Consider the following 11,121-nt stretch of genomic DNA (forward strand, 5'->3'; position numbering starts at 1 on the left):
TGCCTAGTAGTGCAATTGCTGGGTCATAGGGTAGTTCTATTTTTAGTTTTTTGAGGAACCTCCATACTGTTTCCCAGAGTGGCTGCACCAGCTTGCATTCCCACCAACAATGCAAAAGAGATTCTCTTTCTCCACATCCTCTCCAACATCTGTTGTTGCCTGAGTTGTTCATGTTAGCCATTCTGACAGGTATAAGGTAGTCTCTCATTGTGGTTTTGATTTGTATTTCCCTGATGATGAGTGATGTTGAGCATTTTTTCATGCGTTGGTTGGACATCTGGATGTCTTCTTTGGAGAAGTGTCTATTTATGTCTTTGCCCATTTCTTCACTGGATTCTTTGTTTTTAGGGGGTGGAGTTTGATCAGTTCTTTATAGATTTTGGATACTAACCCTTTATCAGATATGTCACTTGCAAATATCTTCTCCCATGTTGTCAGTTGCCTTTTAGTTTTGCTGATTATTTCCTTCACTGTGCAGAAGCTTTTTATTTTGATGAGGTCCCAGTAGTTCATTTTTGCTTGTTTCCCTTGCCTCCAGAGACTTGTTGAGTAAGAAGTTGCTGCGGCAAACATCTAACAGGTTTTTGCCTGCTTTCTCCTCTAGGATTCTGAAGACTTCCTATCTTACATTTAGGTCTCTCATTTATTTTAAGTTTATTTTTGTGTATGGTGTAACACAGTGATCCAGGTTCATTTTTCTGCATGTCGCCGTCCAGTTTTCCCAGCATCACTTGCTGAAGAGACTCTCTTTATTCCATTGGACATTCTTCCCTGCTTTGTCAAAGATTAGTCGGCCATACGTTTGTGGGTTCATTTATGGGTTCTCTATTCTGTTCCATTGATCTGAGTGTCTGTTCTTATGCCAGTACCATACTGTCTTGAAGATTACAGCTTTGTAGTATAGCTTGAAGTCTGGGATTGTGATGCCTCCTGATTTGGTTTTCTTTTTCAAGATTGCTTTGGATATTCGGGGTCTTTTCTGGTTCCATACAAATTTTAGGATTATTTCTTCTAGCTTCGAGAAGAACGCTGGTGCAATTTTGATTAGGATTGCATTGAATATGTAGATTGCTTTGGGTAGTATCGACATTTTAACAATATTTGTTCTTCCTATCCAGGAGCATGGAATATTTTTCTATTTTGTGTGTGTGTGTGTGTGTCTTCTTCAAATTCTTTGTTAAACTTTGTGTATTTTCAGTGTATAGATTTTTCATCTCTTTGGTTAGATGTATCCCTAGGTACTTTATGGGTTTTGGTGCAACTGTAAATGGGATGGATTCCTTGATTTCTCTTTCTGCCGCTTCATTGTTGGTGTATAAGAATGCAACCGATTTCTGTGTGTTGATTTTACATCCTGCAACTTTGCTGAATTCATGAATCAATTCTAGCAGTTTTTTGGAGGAATCTTCTGGTTTTTCCATATAGAATATCATGTCATCTGCGAAGAGTGAAAGTTTGACCCCCTCTTGGCCGATTTGCATGCTTTCTTATTTCTTTGTGTTGTCTGATTGCAGAGGCTAAGACTTCCAATACTATGTAGAATAACAGTGGCAAGAGTGGACATCCCTGTCTTGTTCGTGACCTTAGGGGGGAAGCTCTCAGTTTTTCCCCATGGAGGATGATATTAGTGTTGGGTTATGTTTGTTGTTGTTGTTGTTGTTGTTGTTGTTGTTGGTTTTGCTATGCAAAAATTTATAAACCTTTATATAGCCAAATATATTATAATTCTTTTTATTTATTCTTGGCTTTCTATATTGGTGAAAATAATCTTCGCCATAACCTAGTTTTCAACAGGGAATTTAAAAATAAAAAGCTAGTCCTGGGGCACCTGAGTGGCTCAGTTGGTTGGGCAGCTGACTTTGGTTCAGATCATGATCTTGCGGTTCTTGGGTATGAGTCCCGTGTTGGGCTCTGTGCTGGCAGCTTGCAGCCTGGACCCCGCTTCAGATTCTGTGTCATCCCCTGTCTACTCCTACCCCATTTGTCCTCTGTCTCTTGCTCTGTCTCAAAAATAAACATTTTTTTAAAAAAATTTTTAAAAAGCTTGTCCTAAGGAAATAATAAGCGGTCATCTAGTCCCAAACTGTGAACATTGTGATAGTCAAGGTTCTAGTATCTTAAAATGTGTCAGCAAAGATTTTCTAACCTTCCTCAAAATACCTAAATAATTTGAAAATAGAAAGTATCATGAACATTGAATAATCTAGTTGCTACTTCCTACAGTTTTGGAGTCAGAAAGCTTTGATTTTAATTGCTACACTACCAGTTACTTGCAGAATTCCTTTGAAGAACTTTTTTTAATCATTTGGAATATCATTTTCCTCAAGTGTAAAATGGGACATGAATACCACATTCTTTATAGGAAAGTAAAGCATGTAAATTGCTTAGTAATGTATCTAAGGTTGTATTAAACATATTCATAGACCCATATTCCTATAAAGATTTCTCAAATACTGATGTGTATAAATTTTAATTTGCATTTGGGCAATATGAACATAAGATAAAAGAAACCAGTTCAGTGAAAAATGTTCAAGTCAAAAAATAAATCAATATGTTAATTGTCACCTTCTTACCAAGAGAAACAGTCACTGATAGTTTATTTTATTTTCCAGCAGGTAGTTTCATTTACTGAGCACCCAGAAATTAGGTGGTATTATACACAATCCTAAGCATTTGATTAAATAGCTTATATTGTCAATTCCTATGGTTAATTAGAGTCAAATGAAGGCAAATCAAATAACGAGAAAAAAAAAAACAAGGAAGGAGGATGAAAAATTATTTCTATTCAAGGAAAGATATTATTTGTAAACTGGAGTCCACCTTAGAGTACTTACTGTATACAGAATTAGCTATACTTAGTTACTCTATGTGATTTTTTTTAATATGAAATTTATTGTCAAATTGGTTTCCATACAACACCCAGTGCTCATCCCAAAAGGTGCCCTCCTCAGTACCCATCACCCACTCTCCCCTCCCTCCTACCCCCCATCAATCCTCAGTTTGTTCTCAGTTTTTAAGACCCTCTTATGCTTTGGCTCTCTCCCTCTCTAACCTCTTTTTTTTTCCTCCCCCCCCCCCATAGACTTCTGTTAAGTTTCTCAGGATCCACATAAGAGTGAAAATATATGATATCTTTCTATGTATGACTTATTTCACTTAACATAACACTCTCCAGTTCTATCCACGTTGCTACAAAGGGCTATATTTCATTCTTTCTCATTGCCACGTAGTATTGCATTGTGTAAATAAACCACAATTTCTTTATCCACTCGTCAGTTGATGGATATTTAGGCTTTTTCCATAATTTGGCTATTGTTGAAAGTGCTGCTATAAACACTAGGGTATAAGTGCCCCTATGCATCAGTACTCCTGTATCCCTTGGGTAAATTCCTAACAGTGCTATTGCTGGGTTATAGGGTAGGTCTATTTTTATTTTTTTGAGGAACTTACACAGTGTTTTCCAGAGTGGCTGCACCAGTTTGCATTCCGACCAACAGTGCAAGAGGGTTCCCATTTCTCCACATCCTCTTTAGCATCAAATCTAGCAGTCTCCTGATTTGTTCATTTTAGCCACTCTGCCTGACTTACCTGATCTAGCATTGAGAAGAATGCTGGTACAATTTTGATTGGGATTGCATTGAATGTGTACATAGCTTTGAGTATTGACATTTTAACAATACTTATTCTTCCAATACATGAGCATGGAATGTTTTTCCATTTCTTTTATATCTTCTTCAATTTCCTTCATAAGCTTTCTATAGTTTTCAACATACAGATCTTTTACATCTTTGGTTAGGTTTATTCCTAGGTATTTTATGCTTCTTGGTGCGATTGTGAATGGGATCAGTTTCTTTATTTGTCTTTCTGTTGCTTCATTATTAGTGCATAAGAATGCAACTGATTTCTGTACATTGATTTTGTATCCTGCGACTTTGCTGAATTAATGTATCAGTTCTAGGAGACTTTTGGTGGAGTCTATTGGGTTTTCCATGTATAATATCATGTCATCTGCAAAAAGTGAAAGCTTAACTTCATCTTTGCCAATTTTGAAGCCTTTGATTTCCTTTTGTTGTCTGATTGCTGATGCTAGAACTTCCAACACTGTGTTAAACAACAGCGGTGGGAGTGGACATCCCTGTCATGTTCCTGATCTCAGGGAGAAAGCTCTCAGATTTTCCCCATTGAGGATGATATTAGCTGCGGGCTTTTCATAAATGGCTTTTATGATGTTTAAGTATGTTCCTTCGATCCCGACTTTCTCAAGAGTTTTTATTAAGAAAGGGTGCTGAATTTTGTCAAATGCTTTTTCTGCATTGATTGACAGTATCATATGGTTCTTATCTTTTCTTTTATTAATGTGATGTACCACATTGATTGATTTGCGAATGTTGAACCAGTCCTGCAGCTCAGGAATGAGTCCCACTTGATCATGGTGAATAACTCTTTTTATATGCTGTTGAATTCGATTTGGTAGTATTTTATTGAGAATTTTTGCATCCATATTCATCAGGGATATTGGCCTGTAGTTCTCTTTTTTTACTGGGTCTCTGTCTGGTTTAGGAATCAAAATAATGCTGGCTTCATAGAATGACTCTGGAAGTTTTCCTTCCTTTTTTTTTTTTTTTTTTTTTTTTGAATACCTTGAGAAGGATAGGTATTATTTCTGCTTTAAATGTCTGGTAGAATTCCCCTGGGAAGCCATCTCGTCCTGGACTCTTATTTGTTGGGAGATGTTTGATAACTGAATCAATTTCTTCACAGTTATGGGTCTGCTCAAGCTTTCTATTTCTTTCTGTTTGAGTTTTGGGAGTGTGTGGGTGTTTAAGAATTTGTCCTTTTCTTCCAGGTTGTCCATTTGTTGGCATATAATTTTTCATAGTATTCCCTGATAATTGCTTGTATTTCTGAGGGATTGGTTGTAATACTTCCATTTTCATTCATGATTTTATCTATTTGGTCCCTCTGTCTTTTCTTTTTGAGGCGCCTGGCTAGAGGTTTATCAATTTTGTTTATTTTTTCAAAAAACCAACTCTTGGTTTCATTGATCTGCTGTACAGTTTTTTTTTTTTTTTTTGATTCTATATTGTTTATTTCTCTGATCTTTATTATTTCTCTTCTTCTGCTGGGTTTGGGGTGTGTTTGCTGTTCTGCTTCTATTTCCTGTATGTGTGCTGTTAGATTTTGTATTTGGGATTTTTCTTGTTTCTTGAGATAGGCCTGGATTGCAATGTATTTTCCTCTCAAGACTGCCTTTGCTGCATCCCAAAGCATTCGGATTGTTGCCTTTTCATTTTCATTTGTTTCCATATGTTTCTTGATTTCTTCTCTAATTGCCTGGTTGACCCATTCATTCTTTAGTAGAGTGTTCTTTAACCTTCATGCTTTTGGAGGTTTTCCAGACTTTTTCCTGTGGTTGATTTGAAATTTCATCACATTGTGGTCTGAAAGTATGCATGGTATGATCTCAATGCTTGTATACTTATGAAGGGCTGTTTTGTGATGCAGTGTGTGATCTATCTTGGAGAATGTTCCATGTGTACTCGAGAAGAAAGTATATTCTGTTGCTTTGGGATGCAAGTTCTAAATATATGTGTCAATTCCATCTGATCCAATGTATCATTCAGGGCACTTGTTTCTTTATTGATCCTGTGTCTAGATGACCTCTCCATTGTTGTAAGTGGAGTATTAAAGTCTCCTGCAATTACCACCTTCTTATCAGTCAGGTTGCTTATGTTTGTGATTAATTGTTTTATATATTTGGGGGCTCCCATATTCGGCACACTGACATTTATAATTGTTAGCTTTTCCTGATGGATAGACCCTGCGATTATTATATAATGCCCTTCTTCATCTCTTGTTGAGGCCTTTAATTGAAACTCTAGTTTTTCTGATACAAGTATGGCTACCCCAGCTTTCTTTTGACTTCCAGTAGCATGATAGATAGTTCTCCATCCTGTCACTTTCAATCTGAAGGTGTCCTCAGGTCTAAAATGAGTCTCTTGTAGGGGCGCCTGGGTGGCTCAGTCGGTTAAGTGGCCAACTTTGGCTCAGGTCATGATCTCGCGGTTCGTGAGTTCGAGCCCCGCGTCGGGCTCTGTGCGGACGGCTCAGAGCCTGGAGCCTGTTTCAGATTCTGTGTCTCCCTCTCTCTGACCCTCCCCGTTCATGCTCTGTCTCTCTCTGTCTCAAAAATAAATAAACGTTAAAAAAATTTTTTTTTTTTAAATAAAAAATAAAGAAAATGAGTCTCTTGTAGACAGCAAATGATGGGTCTTGGTTTTTTTATCCATTCTGATACCCTATGTCTTTTGGTTGGAGCATTTAGTCCATTTACATTCAGTGTTATTATAGAAAGATATGGGTTTAGAGTCACTGTGATGTCTGTAGTTTCCATGCTTGTAGTGATGTCTCTGGTACCTTGTCTCACAGGTCCCCCTTAGGATCTCTTGTGTGGCTGGTTTAGTGGTGACGAATGTCTTTAGTTTTTGTTTGTTTGTGAAGACTGTATCTCTTCTATTCTAAATGACAGACTTCCTGGATAACGGATTCTCGGCTGCATAATTTTTGTTTATCACATTGAAGATTTCCTGCCATTCCTTTCTGGCCTGACAAGTTTCAGTGGAGAGATCCATCACTAGTCTTATCGGTCTCCCTTTATGTGTTAGAGCATGTTTATCCCTAGCTGCTTTCCGAATTTTCTCTTTATCCTTGTATTTTGCCAGTTTCACTATGATATGTCATGCAGAAGATCAATTCAAGATACGTCTTAAGGGAGTTCTCTGTGCCTCTTGGATTTCAATGCCTTTTTTCTTCCCCAGATCAGGGAAGTTCTCAGCTATTATTTCTTTAAGTACACCTTCAACACCTTTCTCTCTCTCTTCCTCCCCTGGAATCCCAATTATGCATATGGTATTACATTTAATTGTTACTTAGTTTTCTAATTTTCCCCTCTTACTCCTGTATTTTTTTATCTCTCTTTTTCTCAGCTTCCTCTTTTTCCATAGTTTTATCTTCTAATTCACCTATTTTCTCCTCTGCCTCTTCAATCCAAGCTGTGGTCATCTCCATTTTATTTTGCAGCTCATTTATAGCATTTTTTATCTCCTCCTGGGTGTTTCTTAGTCCCTTGATCTCTGTAGTAGTAGATTCTCTGCTGTCCTTTATGCTTTTTTTCCAGCCCAGAGATTAATTTTATGACTATTACTTTAAATTCATTTTCTGTTACATTGCTTAGATCGTTTTTGGTCAGTTGTCTAGCTGTCTCTACTTCCTGGAGTTTCTTTTGAGGAGAATTCTTCCATGTTGTCATTTTGGATAGACCCTGGAGTCGCGTGGAACTGCAGGGCTCTTCCTCTGTGCTGTCTGGAGTAACTTACGTTGGTGGTCAGAGCTGATGTCTGCCCCCAGCCCACCGCTGGAGCCACAGTCAGACTTGTCTGTACCTTATCTTCCCGTCTCCTAGGGGCAGGACTCAATGTGGAGTGGTGTGGCCCCTGTCTGGTCTACTTGCACACTGCCAGACTTGTGGTGCTGCTTCAGTGGGATCTGGCATATTAGCTGGGGTGGACCAGCAGGGTGCCAGGGGCAGGAGGGGCCGACTCAGCTTGCTTTGCCTTAGGTGGTCCGCTTCGGGAGGAGCCCTGTGGCACTGGGAGGGAGGCCAACCCTTCGGAGGGATGGATCCACAGAAGCACAGCATTGGATGTTTGCACGGTGCAAGCAAGTTCCGTGACGGGAACTGGTTCCCTTTGGGATTTTGGCTGGGGGATGGGCAAGGGAGATGGCTCTGGCCAGCGCCTTTGTTCCCTGCCAAGCTGAGCTCTGTCCTTTGGGGCTCAACAACTCTCCCTCACATTTTCCTCTAGCCATCCCACTCTCCGAGCAGAGGTGTTGACTTATAACATTCCAGATGTTAAGTTCTGCTGGCTGTGAAAACACACTCCGTCCAGCCCCTCCACTTTTGCAAGCCAGACTCAGGGGCTCTGCCTCCCGGGAAGGCTGGATGCCCCTCCACCTCCCCGGCTCCCTTCTGCCAGTCCATGTAATGTTCACTGCCTTTCAGCCCTTTCTACCCTCTTCCGTGGGCCTCTCGTGTACGCTTTGCTCTGGAGAGTCCGTTTTGCTAGTCTTCTGGCGGGTGTTCTGGGTTATTTAGGCAGATGTGGTTGGAATCTAAGTGATCAGCAGGACACGGTGAACCCAGCATCCTCCTACGCCACCATCTTCCTCCAAAATCTCTCTACTCTGTGTGATATTTTTGTGAATTCACAAATTGAATAAAGACACAGGAACTATAGAACTGTGCACACTCTTTAAATTTGTACTTTTTACCCTAAAACACATATTGTTTTATGACAAAATAAAACCAGTAAATCCTCTTCCTATTCTGGGCCTATTTCTTTGTCTTCAAAATGAAGAATTAAGTTAAATGAGCTATAAATTGAAACCGGAGTGAACAGTACAGTGAAAGTGTTTGGTGTTTTAATGGAGTCTGAAAGATGTAAGCCATATGCCTGCACATAACTGGGATGGATCAGGAATGGAATACTCCTAATGATGTAACATAGGTGGCTGAACTACTAGATCACAAGAAATAATAGTGACATGAAATGAAAATTATCTAATGAAATTTTTCCAAGGAAAAGGTATGGGAATTCTTAGATACTACACTGATTTCCAGAGTGTAAAAAAATAATAATTTAAGAATTGTATTTAAAATATGTACTTATGACATAAGGACTCATTTTTCTAACACTGTCATTACTTGGTTTGGTCTGTTTTCAAAAGACACAATTTCTTTAATTTGAAGCATTATCATTGTATTTGAAGGTAAGATATTCAAGTACCAGTAAAATTAGTTGTATAGGCAAACCGAAGGACATACGTACGTATAAATGTGATTCTGTATTTATTTTGTTTGTTGGCTACTTCCATATCTCTAAATAATATATTTTATGGTTACTTTTCAATTTTATACATTTTCTCAAAATGGTCTTCCATAATGGGTGAAGATTTTGTTCATATACACCATCTCCTCTCCTCTTTTCCTAATATGGTTCTATCTTTATTTTTAGTTCCTTCATTAATTGTCTTTGTAACTTTAAGTATTTTATTTGAAAAATTTTCATACTCTTATTCCTCTTCAGTTCTTTCCTGTCCCTTTTCTCTAGCCCTTCTCTTATTTTATATTTTTATTGAAATATGATTGAAATACAACATATAGTAGTTACAAATGTACCTCATAGTGATTTGATAATTTTATACATTAATACATGATCACCACCAGAAGTCTAGTTTCCATTTGTCACCATACAGACTTATTACAATATTATTAACTATATTCCCTATGATGGACATCCCCATGACTTAATCATTTTATTTTATTTTTTAAAGTTTATTTATTTTGAGAGAGAGAAAGTGGGGGAAAGAAAGAAGGAGAGGGAGAATCCCAAGCAGGCTCTGTGCACAGCACAGACATGGGGCTCAAACCCACAAACTGTGAGATCATGTCCTGAGCCAAAATCTAGAGTCAGACGCTTAAATGAGCCACCCAGGTGCCCCTGACTTAATCATTTAAACTGGAAGTTTGTATGTCCCCTTTTCCTATTTCACCCATTTCTCCATCCCCTCCCTTCTGGCAATTATCAGTTTGCTGTCTGTACCTATGAGCCTACTTCTGTCTTGCTTTATTGACTTATTTTTAGATTCCACATATAAGTAAAAATCATGTCATTTGCCTTTCTCTGACTTATTTCACTTAGCATAATATCCTCTAAGTGATTGCATGTTGTTGGATTTGGCAGGATTTCATTCTTTTGTATGGCTGAATAATATTCCAGTGTGTTTGTGATACATTCTGTATCCATTTATTATTAATGGATACTTAGGTTGCTTCCATATCTTGATTATTGTATATAAAGCTATAATAAACAAAGGAATACATCTATCTTTTAGAATTAGTGTTTTTACATTCCTTGGATAAATAATGAGAAGTGTAATTGCTGGATCACATGGTAATTGAATCTTTTTTTTTTTTTTTGAGGAAACTCCATACTGTTTTTCATAGTGGCTGCATCAATTTATATTTTGACCAACAGTGCACAAAGATTCCCATTCCTCCACACCCTCCCCAACACTTGTTATTTCTTGCTTTTTGTTTGTTTGATATTTACCATTCTGGCAGGCATGAGTTGGTGTGTCCTTAAAGTTTTTATTTGCATTTCCCTGATGATTAGTGATATTGAGCATGTTTTGATCTTCCTGTTGGCCATCTCCCTGTTGTTGCCTGTTGACTTCTTTGGAAGAGTGTCTATTCAGGTTGCATGCCAATTTTTAATTAGCCTTTTTTTCTTTTACTATTGAGCTGTACAAGATCATTATATCTTTTGGATATCAACCCCAGGTGTCTTCTCCTGTTTAGTAGATTGTCTATTTATTTTGTTGTTGGTTTCCTTCAGTGTGCAAAAGATTTTAGTTTGCTGTAGTTTCATTTATCCATTTTTGCTTTAATTGTCCTTGTCCGAGGAAATACATCCACTAAAATATTGGTAAGATCAATGCAAAAAAACTTACTGTTTGTATTTTCATCCAGGAATTTTTTGGTTTCAGGCCTTACATTTAAGTATTTAATTCACTTCGAGTTTATTTTTGTATTCACTGTAAGAATGTGGTTTAGTTTTGCACACAATTTATTAAAAATTCTGGTTTCTTTCCCCCCATTATATGTTCTTGCCTCCTCTGTTGTAGATAAATTGATCACAGAAAATGAGTTTATTTTTTGGGTATCTATTCTGTTCCATTAACTTACGTGCCTCTTTTGGTTCCAGTACCATATACTTTTGATTATTATAGTTTTGTAGTGTAGTTCAGAATCATGTAGCATCTAATATTTCCAGATTTATTCTTTTTCAAGATTTCTTTGGCTATTAAGTATCCATTGTAGTTTACTTCAAATATCAGGATTATTTACTGTAATTCTGTAAAAATGTCATTAGTATTTTGTAGGGATTGTATTGGATCTTTAGATTGCTTTGGGTAGTATAGATATTTTAATGATATTAACTCTTTGGGTAGTATAGATATCTTAAAGATATTAATTCTTCCTATCCATGAGTACAAAAT

General features: G+C 37.5%; 1 protein-coding gene across 1 annotated transcript in view; it reads left to right on the forward strand.

Moving 5' to 3' along the window:
• CYLC1 (cylicin 1) overlaps nt 1–11,121 on the forward strand; it is an 84,158-nt gene that overhangs the window by 54,643 nt on the left and 18,394 nt on the right. The window lies entirely within an intron of this gene.

The sequence above is a fragment of the Leopardus geoffroyi genome, chromosome X, assembly GCF_018350155.1.
Source record: "Leopardus geoffroyi isolate Oge1 chromosome X, O.geoffroyi_Oge1_pat1.0, whole genome shotgun sequence".
In the NCBI taxonomy this organism is placed as follows: domain Eukaryota; kingdom Metazoa; phylum Chordata; class Mammalia; order Carnivora; family Felidae; genus Leopardus; species Leopardus geoffroyi.